This window comes from Lissotriton helveticus, chromosome 9 (assembly GCF_964261635.1).
Source record: "Lissotriton helveticus chromosome 9, aLisHel1.1, whole genome shotgun sequence".
NCBI lineage: Eukaryota > Metazoa > Chordata > Amphibia > Caudata > Salamandridae > Lissotriton > Lissotriton helveticus.
This window is the reverse complement of record NC_136070.1, coordinates 920,711,594-920,736,723: the sequence shown is the minus strand read 5'-3', so window position 1 is coordinate 920,736,723 and position 25,130 is coordinate 920,711,594. Positions and strand designations below refer to the sequence as shown.

General features: G+C 50.7%; 1 protein-coding gene across 3 annotated transcripts in view; it reads right to left on the bottom strand.

Moving 5' to 3' along the window:
• The window catches only part of ZNF541 (zinc finger protein 541), a 1,089,530-nt gene that overhangs the window by 812,695 nt on the left and 251,705 nt on the right, over positions 1 to 25,130 (bottom strand). The window lies entirely within an intron of this gene.

Below are 25,130 nucleotides of genomic sequence, written 5' to 3'. Positions count from 1 at the left end.
AGATGCATAGTTGGCTGTTAGTTATTACTCCTCCAGGGTCTGACTTATTGCCTCCTTCTGTCACTTTCTGCCTCCCACTGGACTCACGACTATTATTTTTAAGAGCGCTACTCGACCCAGTAGGGACAACGGTAGTCTAATCCATTTCTCGATAGACTCAGTAAGTTTCTGTATCACTCGCCCATAGTTTCAGGGTTGCTATGCATTTGCACCCCAAGATATAGGGGTCAGTTCCGAGGTCCACTCAATGGGGTAGGACACTGTCACAGGGAGAGTGATAGAGGTCAGCGGAAATGCAAAAGATTTATTCCAGTTGATTCGTAAGTTTGAGTGCTGATGAAGCGTTTCACCTCTTGTAGAATTGGCATTAAGTTCTTGACAGGTTCGCTTACGTAAAGGACAATGCAGTCTGCATATGCGGTAATTATTAGATTATATTGCGGGAGTCTTATTCTGCGATGTCCATGGTATTCACGTACTGCGCAATGCATTGGTTCCGCCGTTAGTGTATATAACGGGGGACAGAGGGTACCCCTGTCTTGTGCCCTGTGTGATGTGTATGGGTTCCGAGAGAAGTCAGTTCACACGTACCCGTGCTGTGGGCTGCTCGTAGAGAACGTCCCCATACTTGATAAAGATCTCTCCTACTCCCACACGTCTCAGCACAGGAGACAGAGTCCTTTTCTGTACTGTTTTACATTTTTGACACCACAGTAGCTGGTCATCTAACTAAAGTTCCTTGGTACGATTGAAGTATTAATTAACCATCTGCTGAGGATCCAAACAATACAACAGTTTCTCCTCTTTCATAGGATGAGGCCGAGGGTAAAAGGTCGGAAGTGTAATGGATTGGGCAAGATGGAAAGAGGTGACCGGCTTAGGGAGGAAAGCAGCCTCGGTTTACAACACCAACGTATCTGGAAAGAAAGTAGTGAAAGGAGGGCAACAGCTAAGGGCCATTAATTCACCGACTCATCTAGTAGAAGTTATAGCAACCAAAAATACTGTTTGAACATCAACATACAAAGGGTATATATGTTATTTTATTATATCTATGCAATACATGTACCACTATCAGCCCCCTAAAAAATAAAAGGGTATATCTGTGAAGTGGCTCAAATAAAGCCCCATCATGAAAGTAAGAACCAGATTTAGGTCCCATTAAGGATCCACAAAGGGATTTGGAGGTAAAAGGTTGGTCAGGCCCTTAAGCAAATGCATGACAACAGAGGGGTTTGAAGAGGGATGGACGATCTGGCATACAGAGGAAAGCACACAAGGTGGGTAAATAATCCTTCGCACTGACAATGGCACATCCCTTCTGAGCAAAGAAAATAGTAAATTGCAGTACTTCAGAAACTTTGGCCAGTAAGTGATTCACACCTTTGTTAGCTCACCATTCAAAACAGTCTGCTGAAATAAACATGCTTTATGGAGGGGGAGATGTGAACATAAGAAGGTGTTTACCACCACCAGTGGCAGCTGAAAGGAGCTCAGTTGTCCTCGCCCAATCTCCGAACATGTAAGTGGAAGTCTTGGATATTGGGGTGCAGAGCCATTTCCCTGAATGGGAGAGAAGTACAGCCTAAGTGGAAACTGAAGCAGGGGGCATGTTGAGAAGAGCAGAAGGTTCCATACCCTTCTTTGAAGAAGGTACATACCCTTCTTGGACAATCCGGAGCAATGAGAATGACTTGGGCCCAATCTTGGCAAATCTTCCTGAGAACTTGAGGAATCATAGGGATGAGAGGAAAAGCGCAATGCAGCTGAAAGCTCCATCTCAACTGATACAGGTCCACTAAACCTTCCCTCACGTTTCTGGAGGTCTCAGAACTGCTTGCACTGAACATTTTATGAGAAGGAAAATAATTCCATCTGAGGAGTGTCTCACTGGACAAAGATGTCACTTGTGATCAGCAAGGTGAAGCCGGCTCAGGCTGTTGGCTCTGACATTCAGAGACCCCGGTAGGTGCTTTGGCAGTGTGCCAGATCCCTTGGCGGTGTCCCCAAGACTACAGCCTCAAAGATTCCAGGCAAAGGAGGTGAGACCCTACTCCCCCTTGCTTGTTAACGTACCACATCAAGTTCATGTTATCGGTCAGCAGGTTGATGTGAAGAACTCGCTCATTCAGAGACTAGTGGCATCTGATCTCCAGATCCTTCAGATTGGCTCCCCACCCTAAGGTAGAGGCATTCATCACTACCCCAGTCAAGGTGAGAGTGGGAGTAGAGCCCATCCCGTGCGTTAGGTTCACCTCACTCCCCTATCAAGTCACTTCGGCCGCAGTGCTGGGGGGAGTTCACATTGGAACCCAACAGGTCTCCCCCATACGGGTCCCACTGCTGGAAGAGGAGCCACTGCAGGGCCCTCAATTGCCAACGTGCGGTTGTGACTAGGAGGATGCAGGAATACAGCAGACATAGAAAGCGCGAGACGCTCAAGACTGGGATTCTCGCACCTCGCTGGAAAGAAGGAATCATCTCATGGATGTTTTTGATTCTCTGTGTTGGAGGAGAGGCACGGAGAAGGGTGGTGTCCAGTATCTGCCCTATGAACTGGAGTCACCAAGAGGGCCACGGGTGAGATCTGGGCTTGTTGATCTAAAAGAATCATTTAGGTCATGTCTCACAAGGTGTTGTTGTAGCAAGTGCAAAGGCAATTGGTGTTCAGAGACTTGAATCCCATACTTTCTGCAATAAAAGCTTTCTTGCCCCAGGCTTCCAATCATTTTCACATCCTGTAGGAGGGGGTTATAGGGAAGGTCCTCTCCACTGAATCCCTGAACAGAACACCTGGATGGCCATGCTCTCTGGTAAACGGTGCATTGAAAGGAAGGCCAGATCGCAAGCAGGGTAGCAATAACAGCAAGCAACAAGCAGACTGACCACCGGAGCAAAGGAAGGCTTCTCACATGCCGCCATGGCAGTTACCAGTAATTAGTTACTTGAAGAGGAGAAAGGATCTCAGTGAGAACATTTGTCTAAGCTTCTGTCGCTGGAAATTGCAGAACTAACATCTCTGCTGCTTTACGCATGACTTTTTTCAGAGATCGACTTTTGGCATTGGTGGCCCAATGGGAAAGTCCATAGCCAGCTCTGGAGGTATCTAAACCACTGTCTGAACACAGGCCTTGAAATTCAAGAGGGCCTTGATCTCGGTCACCACCAGAGAAATAATTCAGTGTCAGATTTTGTACCCAATATTTCATGGAGGCTTGATCTATAAGCCTCCTCTTCATGCAACCTCTGAGCCTCTCTGCAAGAGAGAATCTGAGATTTGACATTGGGCAGTAGCGTTGTTGGTGCCATAGCTGAAGTCAGAGGAGGCAGGGGTGGCGCTGTCCATTGCATTTGCTGTAGCGCCGAGAAGCAGAGTGACAGACTGAAGCAATATGATGAAGAGATTGGAGCCAGTGGTACATCACTGAAGAAGGACGACTGAAAAGGCATTAAGACTGGCAGACAAGATGGGGGCATCGTGCCCAAAGTGGGACAAGTTGAAGCCTTGGCAGAGATCAAGTACATTGAGTTGATGAACACTGCCTGGTCTGATCCTGGAGTCAGGAACTCGGGAAAGGGTGAAGGAAGCGTCCGTGACTCCACAGATGGGTGTGTCATCCAAAGGCTCTAGTAATGGAGGTATGTTCGGAGCAGGGTCCATAGAAAGAGCAGGGCTGCACAGAGGACCCATTGCCGCTAAGTCGACAAGCTCCGGTAAAGAGGATGAAGGTCCTGTGGGAGACTAAGAGCAATGAGGAGACTTACCTTTTGATTGCCTTTTCACCTACCTTCTGTGTTTTCTCTTCTTTCCAGCCAAAGATGAAGATGGGGAGTGAGAATAGTACCAAGAACACATCCAGTATCAATGGTGGTCCTTCGCTCGGGCCATCATGAGCTTGGCCTCCCGCACCTTGATGGCCATTAGATCCATACTGAGGCACGAGGAGTAGGTTTCTGAATCGTAGTCGGACCACAAGCACCACAGACAGACAGTAGGGGGTCCGTAATGGACATCTGTCCCTCACAATCCCTACAGGGTTTAAACCCAGATTTCTTGGGAGGAGACGTGGTACTCTGCATTAATTTAAATTTAGTCAGGAAAATTCCCTCAGAGAGTGAAGCTCTGGATTTGCATTGAAGGCGCAGATAAAAAGGAAATTACATCAGTGCGCCAAGGCGGGCGCATTATGGCCTCAGTGATGTCTCCTGATGACTTGCAGCGCTGACGGAGCCCAGCGCCCTCTACCGCAACATTGCTGCTTTGAAGTTTTCCGGATCCAGTCGTCTGATGCTCGGGGATTGTTCTACAGGTGAGGAATCTGAGGTAGAAGTATCCATCAGAAACACAATTGTTCAAATTACTTTGCAAGCATATTAAGCAGAAGTGAACTGAGCATATGATTAACAGGACACTTCACTTTACCTTCCCAGCAACCTCCAACATGAGACAACCCACGAACGTGTCAAAAGCGACAGAAGTATATCGGAGTGAACTGTTGGGCAGAGTGCTGACACCACCACTTAATTGAGATGGTAAAAATAATGATCTTCACTAAGATACACAGGTTGGTGGCCACTGACCCTCTCTGTAGTACTTGAGTACTTTGGATGGGGGTGCTAGAGAGCCAGCAGTCGACATGGCCATCTTCTAGTGGGAATGACTAGAAAAAATAGGTGGGGGACGCACAGCTGGCTTGGCAAAGTCTGTTTGTGAATTGAAAGAAATCTGTATTCGGAGGTTGGGTGCACCAAACAGGTGGCGTGTCCGTCCTGGCACACGTCTATCAATAAATTCAATTAATGTGTCACCATATCACCTTGGCGGCATCCCTGTGTTTTGGGCACACCTTCGATACTTGAACAAGCAAGCTTCTACACAAAGATGATTATCGTAGTTTATTTGAGTGTCATCATTAGTTTCATGATGTAGAAAATCTTTTTTTCATGCATTCATTTTCATCGTTTTTCCATGTTACATATTACATGTTTCAAAACTGCTCCAATGCATTTTGGGTGGTGTACCCTTCGTCCGGGAGCTGTGTCATCCGACGTTCGGGTTATCGTGCAACACTGGAAGTAAAGGGGCCAGTAGTCATGGGCCATTTGTTGTAGAAGCTTGCTTGTTCAAGTATCGAAGGTGTGCCCAAAACACAGGGATGCCACCAAGGTGATATGGTGACACATTAATTGAATTCATCTTCTAGTGGGCCCAACATTCGCAGCAGACAGGAGCCCCTGACTCTGTGCATCACGGGGAACCCCGTGGTGTGCTCACTGGCTGAAGATGAACGCCCAGTGGAGAGGGTGGCAGAGGAGCGACCGAGTATTCAAAGGCCTTTTGTGGCCCGCCTAGTGGCCAGGTGCCTGCGAATGGAGACGAGGAATTCCAGGCGGAGAACTGCGATCTTCCCTTGGGCTGGTGGGTGCCCAAAGCAGGTGTGGAGGACCAGGGAGGCAGTGGAGGGGAGCCAGGGCCACCCGGTGACAGTGCATGGTGGCTGTATCCAAGCAGCTGTGGGGCAGTGCAGAGTGGCAGATCTAGGCCTGCAACCACCATGAAGGATGGTGGGACCCACACCCCTGATGCGTGTGTGGTTGCCAAATAGAAGATAGGGTAGACTGACTAGCACTTGTGCTCTTTTCCCCCATCCAAGACTCCTACTGCGGCAACACTGTTGACACTCTGAGCAGTTCATACAACACGTCTGTGCATATTTGAGCCTTAAAGCACAGTGACCATTCTGGACAAGACGCGGCAGGGCTATATTGCTACCATGGGGAAATCTGACCACAGGCAATAAAAACTGCACTTTGAATCGAAGTTCAGATCTCAGGTAACTTACAACAGCCACAGGGCTACGCTGAGCCCACTACTTTGAATGGTCTCAAGGACATTTCTCCAGATCTCAAAACACCGCTACACACCATGTAGCAAAGCCTGTCGTCTATTGACACCAACATAGATGAGCTCACATCATAATGGACCATATGGCTCAACAAATGGACAAACAAGATTTAAGCATCACAGCTGTGGAACAATGCATTTCAGATGTCGAAGACAAAGTGCAAAGTAGAGAGCAGCATGGATGTCACTGGCGTCACTTAAGGTGGAATTGGAGGACCTGGAGGCACGGTTGCAGAGAAACATTTTGTGTATTCTTGGAATACCGGAATCAACTAACACAGGGAAGTTGGAAACCTTTGTGCAGAGCCTCCTCAAGGCAAAATTTGGTGCAGACACATTTACACGCCTCTTCTTGATAGAGAGAGCTTACCGATCCACTGGCCCTCTGACCCCCGGCCGTCCCATAATAGCATGTTTCCAGAACTTTTGAGACAGGGACACAATCCTCCGGCTCACGTGGGCCAAAACGCACAAAGGCAACAGCATCAAATTGTTCCCCAGCTTCGCGCTGGCAGCCACAAGTTTAGCCAGAGAAAAATTGCTACAGCAGGCCGGTATAGAATAAGCAATGCTACAGCTGGTTATATTCAGGTTCTCATTGGAGGGCACACAACACAGTTTACAAGACCCTAAGAAGGTTGATAGTCCGCTGAGGAAAGGCAGCACCTGCAAAAAATGACCTACGCTCGACCCTGTGATAATAAGAGGTCTTGTAAGGACGGCGACTAACACAATGCCATTCCCCTTTCTTTCCTGTTACAGTAACATTCGCTAACTCTCACGTGGATAAGACCTAGGTACTCAAAAATACCCACGACGTCCTATCCTGTGCATTCTGAACAACTCTCCTGCTGCAGTGGGTACCCACTGGTAACCCAGTCACCCAACTGGGTGCTCTACACAACGCTTTCATGATGGTTGGGGGGTAAGGGAGTGGGAGTAAGGAATGTTTTGCAGGATACAATAACGCTAAAATGTACAAATACTGACACACAACAATCCTTAACTCCTAAACTAGGAGGACGGCATGTGTACACTTGTGCAGTATTCCCCCACCAAATCACACATGGCAATGGGAACAGATGTGGGTGGTAGTCAAATATTGCTGCTGTCTTGGAATGTTAAGGGCCTTAAAATAAGACATGTAATAGTATACCTAGACCGCCAGAAAATTGATCTTGTCTATCTGCAGGAAAATCACCTGTACCCAGACACCTAGAAAAAAATGGCAGGCAAATAGGGAAGATGTGTGGATTACGTTTGCACTCATTGATTCGAATGTGTTCTTTGTTTTATTTATTGTTCTTCAATTTTTGGGTGCCAGTAGGTATCACCTCCTGATCCGGAGGTGTTGCTTCTAGATACTTATGTATAGGCGTTCTCCAACCAGGAAAAAACGAAACCGCCTGGCTCTCCTTAGGTATGTTCTTTATATATAGTAATTATAGTACATCGAAATGTAAATCAATTTTTCTTTTTATTCTTTTCTTTCTTTATGAGATCCACAAAGGTAATGCTCTTCTCACATTACAATTCACAGTGCATTGCGATTTTTCCACAAATTACAAAGACCAAACAGGCAACACTTAGATATGCATCATCTTACACATCCTACTCATGGGGAATCTTGGTCTTAGTTAGGAAAGGGGTCGTACCTTTCCAATCCATATATGCATGCTCTGATGATCAGGGCCGCTATGTGATCATACAAGGCAAAATTAATGATACCCGCACAACTCTAGTGAAAACAAACGGCCCAAATACTGATGACCCAGCCTTTTATATGGCGATGTGGAACAACCTTTTCTCACACTAACGACACGCACCGTTCTGTGAGGGTGCGACTGGGCCTCAATACTTGCTTGAACCCCACTCTTAAAAGATCAGCCTCCACGCACAGGCATGGCAAGGGGGCTGTTCAAACTATACTATCAGGAATGGAAGATTATCGAATGCTAGACTTGTGGAGAACAATATATCCCACCAAGCACAAATGCACATGCTTATCTTCAATTCATAACACATGGTCTCAGGTGGACCACTGGCTGGCGACTTGTGATGAAATTGACTGGACATGGGCTATTACACACCTCCCCAGAACCCTTATCAGACCATGCCCTGGTGTTGCTCACAATAGCGATCCACACACATGCACCCAAGCAAATTCCTTTGGAGGATCTGGTCAACAGAGGTCACAGGCCCTGTATTTTGCAACAAAATACGGTCCAACATATTAGCATACTTTGAGGATTACAGGGTTCTGTGGCTAGGGTGAGTACTCACTGGGAAGTGTTCAAGGCCACTATTAGAGGTACATGCATTAGTAAACATGTAGGCATCCTTAAAGCACTACATATTCAACTGTGCAACAAGGAACAGATAGAAAGGTCAGAACGCCAGTAGCAAACATGACTAGACCCTACAATTTTAGTTCATATACGTTTGTTGGTGACAGATTATAATACCACAGTAGACCTAGAGATCAAAATGTCCACACATGCAGTGGTGAGGAAGTATGGAGAGAGAAGAAGACTGGGACAAGCTCTGGCTCAAAAGCTAAAGACACTGTGGACACACAGGAACATACTCAAAATCACTTCTCCCTATGCCACGGAACACTGACAACAAGAACAAACTGGCAATCTTCACAGATTATTATACTAACCTATATCAAAAGCATGACCTGGGCTCCGTTGACGAGCTGACCGGCTACCTGAATGAGATTGCACTGGCCTGGCTCTTGGAGGGACAATGGGAATTTCTAGCACAGCCCACCCCAGTAGATGAGATCAAATAGTCAATATCAAATCTTCCAACGAGCAAAGCCCCAGGACTAGATGGTCTAACCATTGAAATTTATACATAATTTGCTCCCCTCCTACCACCACACTTGCTTGCAATATATGAGAAGGCCTATAACAGATAACTGTTACCTCCCACAGTACGAGACGTGCTTATAAACACCCCCTTTAAACCACAAAAAGAAACAGAGCACTGCAAGTCTTATAGGTCTCTATCGCTCATAAACGTGGATACAAAGATTCTTGCACAACTTATGCTATCAGGTTCATGCCTCTCTCACCAAACTTTCAATAACGGGATCAGTCAGGATTTATGGAGAAAGGTTTATGTTGCATAACTTACGCACCATTTTTACACTACTCCACTAACTCAACCCTCAAACCCTTACTTGGCACCGCCAAAGCCTTTGACTCTATAGAGTCGGGTTACTTGTTTGCAATTTTCCAATGGAAGGACATGCCTGCAAACTTCATACATTGGACTGAATTATTGTACACTGGTCCAACAGCCCGAGTACGGATTAATGGCAATACCACCAAACCCATAACAATCTGCAGGAGTATGAGGCAGGGCTATGTTCTTCCCCCATGCTATTCACTATAGCACTGGAATTACTGGCGTGCACCATACGGCAGCACCAGGCTGTATCAGCTCTGTGCTTCGCTCAGAGACCACTCCCCATCGGCATCACGCGACTCCGCCCAGGCGTCGTCCGCGTACATGATGTCAGCGAGGTCACATAAGTCCCATACCGGCGCACCTATGTCAGTTTTCTTTAGAAGACTATTCGGCGCCACAACGTGGAGCCACCAGACAAACTGTGGGAGCATGGGAACAGTGTGCGAAGAGCAGAAAAAAGTGGAAAAAGGAATGGTGACGAACAACATCATAAGGAGCAGTGCCAACACTGCAGTACCCAAAGCACAGCCCTGAGCAGCCACCCTGTCAGCATGCATACAGTCCCCCCCCCCCCCCGAGGCAAGGAACATATGTAAAATGTCATGACAACATGTAGCAGGAGTATAACCCCAACCAAGAACAACAAAGGGGAACCAGTTCCAAGACAAACAGGGAATGACAAACCTCCAAGGCAACCCCAGCACAGAGTGTGACAACCTCCACAAAGGAACAAGGGCAAGGCACAGCCCATAGGTTAGCAGAGGGGCCAGGACCCTTAGTAACAAAGAGGAAGGGGCGGGGAGAGACGAGAGAAAGGCAAGAATCAACCCCAGAGCAACCAGAGCAGAGGGGCACAGGAGTACCATAGACCCATCCTCCAGAGTGCCAAAGAGGAGGAGAAGAACAAGAAACAAGACCCATCATCCTGTCAACAGAACGAAAGAATGCACTCACAGAAGACATAGCCACCCACCGGGAGGCGAGTGCAGAAGCCAAAGGTCCTCGCAGAACGGGGAGGAAGGGCTGGCCATGAAGGAATCTGCGGCTAGAATCGGCTCTACCAGATACACCGTTACTGAAGGTAAGTAACTCGTACATCTGATAGAGACTACTAGCCGCAGATTCCATAATGTAAAATAGATACCCTAGACATACCCATGGGGAAGGAGGGTCTGCGAAGGACCCCACCAGCCTGGACATAACAGAGGGCCCCACCAGGGACTAGTCCAACAGACAGGGCGAGGAGCCCCGCCCTACAGGCAAGGGGAACCTCCACAAGCAGAACACCACCGACCCCAAGAGGGGTGTGGGAGAAGAAAAGAAGAAAAGGGAGGCCCGTTCATACTCAACAGATGAACCAAGGGCAGGGCAGAGAGGTCACATAAGTCCCATACCGGCGCACCTATGTCAGTTTTCTTTAGAAGACTATTCGGCGCCACAACGTGGAGCCACCAGACAATCTGTGGGAGCATGGGAACAGTGTGCGAAGAGCAGAAAAAAGTGGAAAAAGGAATGGTGACGAACAACATCATAAGGAGCAGTGCCAACACTGCAGTACCCAAAGCACAGCCCTGAGCAGCCACCCTGTCAGCATGCATACAGTCCCCCCCCCGAGGCAAGGAACATATGTAAAATGTCATGACAACATGTAGCAGGAGTATAACCCCAACCAAGAACAACAAAGGGGAACCAGTTCCAAGACAAACAGGGAATGACAAACCTCCAAGGCAACCCCAGCACAGAGTGTGACAACCTCCACAAAGGAACAAGGGCAAGGCACAGCCCATAGGTTAGCAGAGGGGCCAGGACCCTTAGTAACAAAGAGGGAGGGGCGGGGAGAGACGAGAGAAAGGCAAGAATCAACCCCAGAGCAACCAGGGCAGAGGGGCACAGGAGTACCATAGACTTATCCTTCAGAGTGCCAAAGAGGAGGAGAAGAACAAGAAACAAGACCCATCATCCTGTCAACAGAACGAAAGAATGACTCACAGAAGACATAGCCACCCACCGGGAGGCGAGTGCAGAAGCCAAAGGTCCTCACAGAACGGGGAGGAAGGGCGGGCCATGAAGGAATCGGCGGCTAGAATCGTCTCTACCAGATACACCGTTACTGAAGGTAAGTAACTCGTACATCTGATAGAGACTACTAGCCGCAGATTCCATAATGTAAAATAGATACCCTAGCCATACACATGGGGAAGGAGGGTCTGCGAAGGACCCCACCAGCCTGGACATAACAGAGGGCCCCACCAGGGACTAGTCCAACAGACAGGGCAAGGAGCCCCGCCCTACAGGCAAGGGGAACCTCCACAAGCAGAACACCACCGACCCCAAAAGGGGTGTGGGAGAAGAAAAGAAGAAAAAGGAGGACCGTTCATACTCAACAGATGAACCAAGGGCCGGGCCGAAGAAACCCACGCCCCTACAAAGCCACAGAACCTCATCCAACGCCAGGTCAAGGAAGAGCTAGAAGAACAGTCTAGAGGGCCCAAGGAGACAGGGAAAAAGAAGGCGAGTCCACCACAGTCGGAAGGCAACAGACCAGACAGACCGGCGCTGACAGCAATAAAGCAGTCAGAAGCAGGAAGAATAGCCCGGAGCTCCCCGTAAGACCAGGCAGGCGACGCCTGAAAGGAAGAAGAGCACAAAGCCATCTCAGCCCCTAGGACAGAAAGCATGAAGGCGAAGAGGAGCCCGGACACACCTCAGCGAGGGGCCAAGCACACGACTGAAAGAAGTAGAACCAGAGCCACGACGCCTGGCCGCAGGCAGTAGGCCAGACCTGGCGAACAACGCTGCGACCCCAGAGAAGGACACCCCGGGGCGCCACCAAGGCGTTCCAATCCAGCAAGAGAATTGTATCTGCAACATACATAAACACCACGGAGAGCAGAGGCCGAAGGCGACCACAACCCCCTAGCACAGCGCAAGCTATATAACAGCTACCACTACCCCACATAGGGTACGCTAAGTCCCAAGACATCGGAACCCTTTTTGGAAGAAACTTCTGCAGCAGAGGACAACCGAAAGAGCCACCGGTAAAAAAAACCTGCAGAAGGCTTGTCGAGCAGCCCAATAGAAAAGACAGAAGGCCCAATCTCAGGGCCAATCCATGCAAATAACTCAAGCCAAACACACACAGTCAAAAAAGGGCCGTACAGCAGCCAACAAAACCACAGTCTCTGCATGAAGACTCAAGTGGCCATAAAACACACAGAACTACAAGGGCGACCTACCCCAAAATAGACCTAAGAACCAGATCAACTCTCCAATCTCTGAGGGGGAGAAGGAGGAGGAGGAGGAGGACGACAAAGCCCTGCCAAGAACCTCTGGATGGCCAAGTCTGCTGGGGCATGGAATAACAGAGTGCCATTGTTAGACCTGGCATCATTGGCATGAGTCTCTCCTTCATTTTTTCTGTTTGCCTCCTCTGTTTACGATGTTTTTGCTGGTATAATGCTTTGGGCACTGTGCCACTGCTGATCAGTGCCACAGTGCAAGTGCTCCCTATGTGAAATTGCTGTATTGATTGAATTCCATATTTGGCTTATTTGGTTTACTATCAGTCCCTAGTAGAGTGCACCAGGAGTGCCAGGGCTTGTAAATACAAATGCCGCTAGTGGGCGTGCAGCACGTGTTGTGCCACCCACAAGAGCGGCCTAGTAAAAGTATGTCTGAAGGTCTACCATTGCTAGACCACGTGCAGTCTGGTACTGTCACGCAGACTGCGCAAGTACACCTACTTGCCAGTCCCTAAACCTTCCCTTAACTTCATGTTAGTCACCCCTATGGTAGGCCCACGGGCAGGGTGCATTGTAAGCATAAGGTAGGACAAGCCTGACAAGGTTGGCATGTCCTAATAGTGAATTACAGCCATATTCGTTTTTCACTATTGTAAGGTTACCTGCTCTCCATCAGTTAGAATGGGCTGCCAGGATTATTAATGCTATAATCCTAGCGGGCTCGGGGAGCATGGTGCAATGTCGAGTTTGGTATCCCTGAACTCAGGGTTTAATAACGCATCCGTTTGGGTGGATGGTTTTTGGACTCTGTGTTTGAAAATAGCACTTTTAGAAAGTAGCTATTTTCTTGTCTAACTGTCTACCGGTCTCTGCTGGTTCTGGTGTGCGTGTGACAGGAGCTGGGTGGCTCCAGAGGTCTGAATGAGTCAGTGTGGGGTGAGTGGGGCATTTGCATTGAGAGTAGGGGAAGAGTAGCTCCTGATAGCCTGCCCTGCCTGATACAATGCTGGCTCCGCCCCCCTGCCAGGCGACTGATGACTCTGTGCCTGCCTGGGACTTTCCTGGCCCACCTCCTGCCGGGCAACTGATGGCCCTGCCCCTGCCAGTGACAATGCTGGCTCCGCTCCTGCTGGGCGGCTGAAGACTCTGCCCTGCACAGTGAATAGGCCAGGTGCTTCGGCCTGGCAACACCCACAACAAACCCAAGATGGGGGGAAATTCCCCTGCATGGACAAAGGGATCAAAGCCAAAAAGGGGTATAAGAGAAGGACCCCTGAACCAAGAATTCAGATCACTTCTGACAAGGAAACCTGAACCAAGGACAAGAAGCCTGCTGATCTAAGGACTGCCTACCCCTTCTGCCAGAGTGCTGTTTGTTGGGGGAATCCTGCATTGCTTCTTTATTTTTGCCAAGGAACCAGGAGAGAGGAACTGTGTGTGTACTCTCAATCTTTGCTAAGAAAATCTCCAAGGGCTGGAAGAGTGCCAGTCTCCTGTTGAAGTCACAGGGCTAAAGGACTTCATCTGCTTAAAGTGCTGTTTGCTGGAACTTGTGAATCCAGCACCTCTGAAAGAATCCAGCAATCTCGAAGCCGACGGACGCCGCCGAATCCAGCTCGACATCGTGAGTAACGGCTCCAGTGTCCCGCTTCCTCGACGCCGGCCGCCGGGCCCGATCGACGCCAGCAACAACGCCAGTGAGTAGTGAGTTCGGCTCCAGCTCCAAGTGACCTCGTGTCGGCACCGCTGCTGATCGCATCGACTTCGAGCCCTCTCGACGCCGTGAGCGCTGCTCACTCTTGCAACATCGACATCGACGACGCCGTATCCTGCTTCATCTCGTGAGCGCTGCTCCTGCCTGACTTCGGTCGACGCCGCTGCAGATCGCCCCGACTCCGAGGCCCGATCGACGCCGAAGACGCGACGCCGGACATCTCGACGCCGCTGATCATCGAGTGCTTCACTTTTCCAAGGTACTGTGTTGTGGGGGTCTGTGCGACTCCGGGCTCGACGTAGCGCTCCTCGCGGTCGACGCCGAACCTTTGGATTAACTTTGCCTCGACGTCGTGTGACTCCCGTGTGGGTTACATTGTTGCCAAGAACTGTGTTTAAAAGAAGAGTTGCTTTTGATACTAAAGACTTTGTGCTAAGAAGAAACCGTGCTTGAATTATTATTTTTCCTTCCAAGAGTATTTATTAAGACTGTGGTATATTTTTGTCGTTATTTGGTCTTGTGCTAAGCCTTATATAAAAATCCTTATTTTTATAATACTACTGTGTCGTGTCCATTTGTAGTGTATTCACTTATTACTGTATGTGGTCATAAATGCTTAACGCACTGCCTCTGAGATAAGCCTGTCTGCTTTGCCAAGCTACCAAGGGGGTGAGCAGGGGTTATCTAAGTGTGTGATCCCCTTGCCCTGACTAGAAAAGGTGTGTCCCTATTTGTCAGAAGTGTATACCTCTGCCAACTAGAGACAGCCACCTCTAACATTGGTGGGTCAGCGGTGAGGATTTGAACTTTGCATTTATGACCCATGTGCAGTGATTAGTGTGCGCTACATAGTGAAAGCAGACCATAGCGCATCCACAATCTGTTTTGGTTGGATATTTTATTTTTTGTTCTCCGCTTTCCTGGAACTTGATTTTTGAAACTGCCAGTTTTGACCATGAGTGATGCCAGAGAGTCACTGCCCCTGTTGTTGTGGAGGAGTTTGATAGGAGTAAGATAAAGGATTACAAGTCACAGCAGCTGAAATCCTTTTGCAAGCAATTTAAAGTTCCTACAACAGGCCTCAAAGTTAAGGAAGATTATCTTAAAGCATTGCAGGCCTGGTTAGAGGCCAGAGATTCCTCTGATCCGGTGGTGGTACCAACAGGGGAAGGGGAAGAGGAGGTGCCAGTGAATGGGCCCCCCTCCCCTCCTGGCAGCAGTGTTTCCTCCAAAGGTCTTTCTCCTGAAGAAAGAGAAGAAAGGGCGAAGGAGCGAGCATACAACATGGAAATGGCAAAACTTAAGATAAATGGGCAGTTGGAGATAGAGAATGCAAGAGGCAGGAGAGAAGCTGATCTGGAGATCAAAAGGTTGGAGTTTGAAAGGGAAAAGTTAGCTTTGGAGCATGATACCAAGTTGAGGGAGTTGGAGCTCAAAGCTAAAGGGTTAGAATTGAATCCCTCTGGTGGCAGCATCCCATCTGTGCCTGCAGAAAGTAGGTTTTATTTTCCTAAAGATGTGATCAAAGATTTTCAGAAGAATGAAGATATTGGTCAATGGTTTAAAGCATATGAGTTAGCATTGTTGGCCCACCGGGTCCCTGAGAAGGATTGGGGAGCGGGGTTGTGGGGTCGCTTTGTGAATGAGGGAAGAGATACCCTGTTAGACATACCTGTTGAGGATAGGATGTCTTATGCTCATATGAAAGATGCTTTAATGTTAAGGTATGGCCTAACCCCAGAAAAGTACAGACAGGCCTTTAGAGAATGTAAGAAATTGCCTGGTACGACGTGGGTGGAATATGTGTCATATTTTTGCAGAGCCATGGATGGTTGGGTAAAGGGCAGCAAAGTGGAAAGTTATGATGCTCTTTATGATTTGTTTGCTTGGGAGCACTTGTCTAATAACTGTTTTCCAGAGCTGCGCCAGCACCTTATTGATAGCAAGATATCTAACCCTAGAAAACTTGCTGAGGAGGCGGACCGCTGGGTCAGTACCAGGGTCCACAAGGGTCCAGTGGGAGACTCAGCCAAAGGTGGGCAGGGTCCCCAGCAGAAGAGTGGGGGGACAAGGGTAAACAGAGGGAGTTCCAGAAAGGGCCCCAAAGTAATCCCCAAGGGAACCAAGGGAAGGGTTCCCAGCCTCCCCCAGATAAGAAATCAGAGGCCCCGACAGGTAAACCTGTTCGTAGGGGCCCAATGACCTGCTTCGCTTGTAAGCAGGTGGGACACCGGTTTTATGATTCCCAGTGTCCCTTGAAGAACTCTAGTGCACCACCACGTGACGCCCCCCGTCAGTTGGCGAGTGTAGCCCTGGGAGGGGAGGAGATGGTTGCCCATGGTGGGGAGGGTCCCGCAGAGATGTCCCTGGTCTCTCTAGGAGACATGGAATTGGTCCCTCCACCTCCTCTGCCTAGTAACACTAAGAAATATAGGCAGTGGGTGACCATTAATGGCCATAGAGTGGAAGCTCTCAGAGACACCGGAGCGAGTGTGACAGCTGTCAAGTGTCACTTGGTGTCCAGAGAGCAGGTTGTTCCCCACGCATTCTACCCTGTGATAGCTGCTGACAACTCCCAGAGAGAGTGTGAGGTAGCTCAAGTTTCCTTTGAATGGGGGGGAGTTTCAGGTACTCTTCAAGTTGCTGTAAGGCCCGCCATGCCTGTTGATTGTCTCCTGGGCAATGATTTGGAAGACTCCCCTTGGGCTAAGGTGGAAAGGGAGACACATTTGAAAATGTTGGGTGTGCCAGAGTGGGTGTGTGCAACCACTCGATCCATGACAGCAAGTAAGGGTGTTGATGGGGTTCTGGAGCCTGAAAGTATGGCCCAGGACCCAGCTGTGAAGAGAAGAGGCAGGGGGCGCGGGAAACCGTCCCCCGTAGTTCCTGTGGTCCAGGAGGAGGCAGACCTTGAGGGGCATGCCCTGGAACCCACAGGTGAACAAGTTGCTGAACTGGGAGACCTGCCCGAGCTGACCCACTGGCAGCAGGATGGTGGTCCCTCCAGGGAGGAATTCTGTGCAGAACAGAAAGTGTGCCCTTCTCTTGTGGGTATGAGGCAGCAGGCCTCAGCCCAAACCTCAGGTGATCAGTCAGGGTCACATTTAGTTTACTGGGAGAACAACCTCCTGTATAGCGAGCCTAAGGCTGCTGAGCCTGGGTCAGCCCGTGTGCTGGTGGTACCCCAGCGCTTCAGAGCCTTCCTACTGGGTTTGGCTCATGACGTTCCTTTAGCTGGACATCTGGGGCAGGACAAGACCTATGACAGGCTTGTCACCCATTTTTATTGGCCTCAGATGAGAAGGGATACAGATATCCATTGCAAGACCTGTCAAACTTGCCAGGCAAGTGGGAAAAGCGGGCGGAAGCAGAAGGCTCCCCTCCAACCATTTCCCGTGGTCAGTACCCCCTTTGACCGGGTGGGGATTGACATTGTTGGGCCCCTGGACCCCAAGACAGCCCTGGGCAACAGGTTCAAACTGGTCTTGGTGGACCATGCCACACGGTACCCGGAAGCCATCCCTCTCAGAACGGTGACGGCCCCCGTGGTGGGACGGGCACTGATGGGTGTTTTTTCCCGAATGGGGTTCCCCAGAGAGGTGGTGTCAGACCGGGGCACCAACTTCATTTCCAACTATATGAAGTATTTGTGGAAGGAGTGTGGGGTAATTTACAAGTTCACCACTCCTTACCACCCTCAAGGTAATGGGTTGGTTGAAAGATTCAACCGTACCCTTAAAGGCATGATTATGGGTCTTGAAGAACCAATGAGGCGTAAATGGGACGTCCTCTTGCCATGCCTGTTGTTTGCTTACCGTGAGGTGCCACAAAAGTCTCTAGGGTTCAGCCCCTTTGAGCTTTTGTATGGTCAACCGGTAAGAGGACCTTTGAGTCTGGTCAAAGAAGGCTGGGAACAGTCTCCCAGGAAACCTCCCCAGGATGTATACAGTTACATGCTGGCCTTTAGGAACCAGACTAGGCGCTTCAGAGATCTTGCTCAGGCAAATCTGGAGGCCAGCCAGGAGGAGATGAAGCGGTGGTACGACCAGAAGGCCACTCTGGTAGAGCTTCAGCCTGGACAGAAAGTTTGGGTTATGTCCCCTGTGGAACCTTGTGCGCTCAAGGACAGGTGGACTGGACCATTTAAGGTTGTGGAGAAAAAGAGCGATGTCACCTAAATGGTGGACTTGGAATCTCCCAGGAACCCCTTGCGGGTCCTGCATGTCAACCGTTTAAAGCCCCACTTAGAAAGGTCCGAAGTGGCCATGCTCCTAGCTACAGATGCTGGAATGGAGGAGAGTGAGCCTCTTCCTGACCTCCTGTCTGCAAAAGAGCAAGATGGGTCAGTGGATGGTGTTGTCCTCTCTGACACACTGACCCCTGAACAGCAGCAGGATTGTCGCCAATTGTTGGGACAATTCCCTGATCTGTTTTCCTTGATTCCTGGTGTCACTCAGTGGTGTGTCCATGATGTGGACACCGGGGACAGCACTCCTGTGAAGCACAAGGCTTACAGAGTGACTGACAAGGTCAGAGCATACATCAAGGAGGAGGTCTCCAAAATGTTTGCCTTAGGGGTGGTTGAGTCCTCTAGCAGTCCTTGGGCCAGCCCAGTGGTCTTGGTCCCAAAGGCTGCAGCGCCTGGTGCTTCACCGGAACTTCGGTTCTGTGTGGATTACCGAGGACTCAATTCAGTCACCAAGACTGACGCGCACCCCATCCCCAGAGCTGATGCGCTCATAGATCGGTTGGGGGCTGCCCGGTACCTTAGTACGTTTGATCTAACGTCTGGGTACTGGCAGATCGCCTTGACTGATGGGGCAAAAGAGAGGTCAGCATTCTCCAAACCAGATGGGCACTACCAGTTCCGGGTTATGCCCTTTGGGATGAAGAATGCCCCAGCCACCTTCCAGAGGTTGGTCAACCAGGTCTTGGCTGGACTGGAGGATTTCAGTGCCACCTACCTGGACGACATCGCAGTGTTCAGCGCCAGCTGGGAGGGACACTTGCGCCACCTCCAGGAAGTGTTGTTGGCCCTGCGCAGAGCAGGCCTCACAATCAAAGCCAGTAAGTGCCAGATTGGGCAGGGTTCAGTGGTGTACTTGGGGCACCAAGTAGGGAGCGGCAAGGTGGCCCCCCTGCAATCCAAGATTGATACCATCCTGGCATGGGCACCGCCCAAAACCCAGACTCAGGTGAGAGCCTTCTTGGGTCTCACGGGTTATTACAGGAGGTTCGTCAAGGATTATGGTAACATTGTGCACCCCTTGACTTCGCTGACTTCCAGGAAGCAGCCACGACTTGTGATCTGGACTGACGCCTGTCAGACGGCCTTTGACACCCTGAAAACTGCAATGTGCACAGCACCCATACTCCAGGCACCCGACTTTTCTAAAGAATTTGTTGTCCAGACGGACGCTTCAGAGCATGGCGTGGGGGCTGTTCTAGCTCAGGTGAATGAAGAGGGCCGAGACTTACCTGTAGCCTTCATCAGTAGCAGGTTACTTCCCAGGGAACAGAGGTGGAGTGCGATAGAGAGAGAAGCATTTGCTGTGGTCTGGGCGCTGAAGAAGCTAAGACCCTACCTGTTTGGGACTCACTTCCGGGTTCAGACAGACCACAGGCCCCTCAGATGGTTGATGCAGATGAGGGGTGAGAATCCAAAGCTGTTGAGGTGGTCCATTTCCCTACAGGGGATGGACTTCACGGTGGAACACCGCCCTGGCACAGATCATGCCAATGCTGATGGTCTGTCCAGATTTTTCCGCCTTAGTGATGAGGACTCCCTAGGGTAAGGGTAGTTCTCCCCACATTTCAGCTGGAGGGGACACGTGTTAGACCTGGCATCATTGGCATGAGTCTCTCCTCCATTTTTTCTGTTTGCCTCCTCTGTTTACGATGTTTTTGCTGGTATAATGCTTTGGGAACTGTGCCACTGCTGATCAGTGCCACAGTGCAAGTGTTCCCTATGTGAAATTGCTATATTGATTGAATTCCATGTTTGGCTTATTTGGTTTACTATCAGTCCCTAGTAGAGTGCACCAGGAGTGCCAGGGCTTGTAAATACAAATGCCGCTAGTGGGCCTGCAGCACGTGTTGTGCCACCCACAAGAGCGGCCTAGTAAAAGTATGTCTGAAGGTCTACCATTGCTAGACCACGTACAGTCTGGTACTGTCACGCAGACTGCGCAAGTACACCTACTTGCCAGTCCCTAAACCTTCCCTTAACTTCATGTTAGTCACCCCTATGGTAGGCCCACGGGCAGGGTGCATTGTAAGCATAAGGTAGGACAAGCCTGACAAGGTTGGCATGTCCTAATAGTGAATTACAGCCATATTCGTTTTTCACTATTGTAAGGTTACCTGCTCTCCATCAGTTAGAATGGGCTGCCAGGATTATTAATGCTATAATCCTAGCGGGCTCGGGGAGCATGGTGCAATGTCGAGTTTGGTATCCCTGAACTCAGGGTTTAATAACGCATCCGTTTGGGTGGATGGTTTTTGGACTCTGTGTTTGAAAATAGCACTTTTAGAAAGTAGCTATTTTCTTGTCTAACTGTCTACCGGTCTCTGCTGGTTCTGGTGTGCGTGTGACAGGAGCTGGGTGGCTCCAGAGGTCTGAATGAGTCAGTGTGGGGTGAGTGGGGCATTTGCATTGAGAGTAGGGGAAGAGTAGCTCCTGATAGCCTGCCCTGCCTGATACAATGCTGGCTCCGCCCCCCTGCCAGGCGACTGATGACTCTGTGCCTGCCTGGGACTTTCATGGCCCACCTCCTGCCGGGCAACTGATGGCCCTGCCCCTGCCAGTGACAATGCTGGCTCCGCTCCTGCTGGGCGGCTGAAGACTCTGCCCTGCACAGTGAATAGGCCAGGTGCTTCGGCCTGGCAACACCCACAACAAACCCAAGATGGGGGGAAATTCCCCCGCATGGACAAAGGGATCAAAGCCAAAAAGGGGTATAAGAGAAGGACCCCTGAACCAAGAATTCAGATCACTTCTGACAAGGAAACCTGAACCAAGGACAAGAAGCCTGCTGATCTAAGGACTGCCTACCCCTTCTGCCAGAGTGCTGTTTGTTGGGGGAATCCTGCATTGCTTCTTTATTTTTGCCAAGGAACCAGGAGAGAGGAACTGTGTGTGTACTCTCAATCTTTGCTAAGAAAATCTCCAAGGGCTGGAAGAGTGCCAGTCTCCTGTTGAAGTCACAGGGCTAAAGGACTTCATCTGCTTAAAGTGCTGTTTGTTGGAACTTGTGAATCCAGCAACTCTGAAAGAATCCAGCAATCTCGACGCCGACGGACGCCGCCGAATCCAGCTCGACATCGTGAGTAACGGCTCCAGTGTCCCGCTTCCTCGACGCTGGCCGCCGGGCCCGATCGACGCCAGCAACAACGCCAGTGAGTAGTGAGTTTGGCTTCAGCTCCAAGTGACCTCGTGTCGGCACCGCTGCTGATCGCATCGACTTTGAGCCCTCTCGACGCCGTGAGCGCTGCTCACTCTTGCAACATCGACATCGACGACGCCGTATCCTGCTTCATCTCATGAGCGCTGCTCCTGCCTGACTTCGGTCGACGCCGCTGCAGATCGCCCCGACTCCGAGGCCCGATCGACGCCGAAGACGCGACGCCGGACATCTCGACGCCGCTGATCATCGAGTGCTTCACTTTTCCAAGGTACTGTGTTGTGGGGGTCTGTGCGACTCCGGGCTCGACGTAGCGCTCCTCGCGGTCGACGCCGAACCTTTGGATTAACTTTGCCTCGACGTCGTGTGACTCCCGTGTGGGTTACATTGTTGCCAAGAACTGTGTTTTAAAGAAGAAGAGTTGCTTTTAATACTAAAGACTTTGTGCTAAGAAGAAACCGTGCTTGAATTATTATTTTTCCTTCCAAGAGTATTTATTAAGACTGTGGTATATTTTTGTCGTTATTTGGTCTTGTGCTAAGCCTTATATAAAAATCCTTATTTTTATAATACTACTGTGTCGTGTCCATTTGTAGTGTATTCACTTATTACTGTATGTGGTCATAAATGCTTAACGCACTGCCTCTGAGATAAGCCTGTCTGCTTTGCCAAGCTACCAAGGGGGTGAGCAGGGGTTATCTAAGTGTGTGATCCCCTTGCCCTGACTAGAAAAGGTGTGTCCCTATTTGTCAGAAGTGTATACCTCTGTCAACTAGAGACAGCCGCTTCTAACAGCCATCGTAGGGAAGATCAACCAGCCGTTCCCTAACATTCTCTGGGAACACACCGTCCCGAAGCCAAGCATGGCGGCGAAGGGCCACTGAAGAAGCCATGGCACGACCCAGCACCTCCGTTATGTCCAGAGCGGAGCCAAGAATAAACGCCGCTAGCTCCCGGCCTTCCAACACATGGTGCCGCAAGTCAATCTGAACAGTCTCCTTTGACGCGGCGGATCCCAAAGACTCGGCCGAGTCCCACAAACAAGAGGTGGCCCTAGCCAACATATATAAGGTTTTAAGGGCCCGCAGAGCAGCGCTGGTCGAAGCAAAAATGTTGCGTCCCCAAGAGTCCAGCCAGCGGCCTCCCGGGACGGCAGAGACAACAGTGGCGGCAAGGAGGGAAGGGCAGTCCGCAAAAGTGGGCTAGAGGCAGAGGGGTGGAGGGAAAGACACGCCGGGTCACGTGGTGCTGGAAGGTGCAGGAGGTGTAGGGGCACCGGGTCCCCTGTGGCGTGACGCCCCCAAGTCCCCATCAGGGAAGAAAGGAGCAAACCTTCAAAAGGAAGCAGCAGCTCCCTCCCACCAGAGCCCTGGTGGAGAACCTCCAGAAGATGAAAAGCAGGGAAATGGGCGGCTGGATCACCCAATCGCAAAATACCCACAGCCATGGACACAGCGCGAGCGAAGGCCGCACCCACCTCCGTAGGGCCCGGCGGTGGAGAAAGCAGCTCCTCCATGGGCAACGGCTGCAAACTAAGGTGGCCGCCCCCGAAACCAAGGGGGGCGGCAAGGGCCAGACTTGAAAAGTAGAAGGAGGAACCGAGGAGTGGGGGACCTGTTGCACCTCCGGCGAAAGCCGCGGTCTCGGGAAAGGCAGTGAGCTGCCCTTGGATGACGCGGGGAAAAAAGCCACCACGTGGCATCCCTTCTCTGGTGAGGACCACACCAGCAGGCACCCAACCTCTGGACTAGAGGGAGTGTCCGAAGACAAGTCCGCGACTCGACGCTTGTCCGGCGCCGTTGAGTCCGCCGCCTGAGGCAGGACGCCATCACCGTCCGGCGCAAAAGGAGATGCCGGACAGGCCTCCCCCGAGTCACACAGCGCCGGGGATCGGAGCTAGGCTTGAGCCGAAGTGACCAAGGGACGGCGCCAACTCGAGCTCCGATGAGGCAGCCGCCTGCGTGGAGGGGCGAGAGGAATCCAGGGCGTGACAAGGAGCCCTCCATCAGCCTCGATCCCAGAATGGGGCATAGGGGGTCCGCCGACCCATGTGGCGCCGCCAAGGCGATTCAGCCTCCGACGAGGCAGCCGCCTGCGTGGAGGGACGAGAGGGTCCCGCAGGGGGACGAGGGGACCCCTTCCGGCCTTGACCCATAGCGGGACGAGAGAGGTCCGTCAACCCCTGCGGCGCCGTCCGGGCCAGCAGCTGGCAGCGCCGTGGCGGCGTCACCCCAGCCGTAGACACTGCCGCCGCCTATCCAGAGGGCCGAGAGAGGCTCGGAGATGCGACCCAAGCCCCGGTATCCTCCCGTGACACCACAGGGACTCCCGCTGGAGTTTGTGGCGAGGCAGAGGCGCCGTGGTCCGAAGGGCCGCACCCCAACAGCACCACATCCTACAAGCCTGGAGCAGAATCAGTCGGCGCCAGGGCCGGAGCCACCGGCGACGCCGCGGAGGGCCCGGCGCAGTGCATGGATCCGCTGAAGTCCCAGGAGGGGAAGGAGGAGAAATCAGCGAGGCCTGCAAAGCCGCCGCATATGCCTCCATCTGGGCACTCGACGCACCCTCACCGGAAAACGGTGGATAGGAGGACGAAACACTGGGTTGCATCACCCGCGGAGAGCCCACGCCCCCAATAGGCCGGAAACCAGCCCCCGGGGACAAACTGGGACACGTACCCACCAGGGAGCGACGCTTATGCGGCACAGGAGAGGGATGAGGACGACGACAGCCGCTTCAAAAACCTTCTGCAGAAGTCGATCGAGGGGATCGACTGCTATATCAAGGACAAGGTACAGAGATGGTCCGAACTTCCATTGGCAATGGCAGAAAGAATAGCCATCCTGAAAATGGTTACCCTGCTCAAATTTCTATACTTCTACGTAAATACTTCTATAGAGCTACCGCAATATTTCTTTCAGACAGTGCGAACACACCTCACCACCCTTGTCTGGGCAGGTAAACAAACCAGGTTACAACAGCAGTTTCATCTTGCCATATGCACAAGGAGGCATCGGTGGTCCTGATTTGGGATCTTTCTATTTATGTGCTTAAGTCCAATTTGCACACTACTGGTACAGCTCACACACATACGCCACACATGTTGAGGTGGAAGCAGATAGTATAACACCATTCAGACCCATCGGGGAATAGAGTTCAATAACTTAGACAACATCCCTCACCTACAATATCACACTCAACTGCTAACTTTTGCATACTACTGGCTTCGGGCAGCAGTACGAGCTGCGTTCCCTCTTTTCCCGAATGAGGCCCCCACTCTACCTGTACTAAACGCACTACTGTCCACTCCTTCACACCAGCGATTGATAACCATGCTCTACAACAGCACTCAAATAACCGAATAATGACACTGAAAGCAATGAGTAGATGGAATGAGACACAGAATACACTATTGACACAACCAGAATGGGTGTTTTGTTGTACATAAACAGGTATAGTATCCCCTAATGGTAACCTGCACAGAATACACTTTAAGTATTTGCACCAACTATGCCATAACACGGACAGACTACACAGATATGAAGTGAAGGAAGATTTGCACTGAACGAGATGCGGGGGGAAGCTGACTTTGTCCACCTGGCCTGGATATGTCCCTTGGTATTCTGCTACTGGACACAAATAGCAGATGCACTATCACACATGCT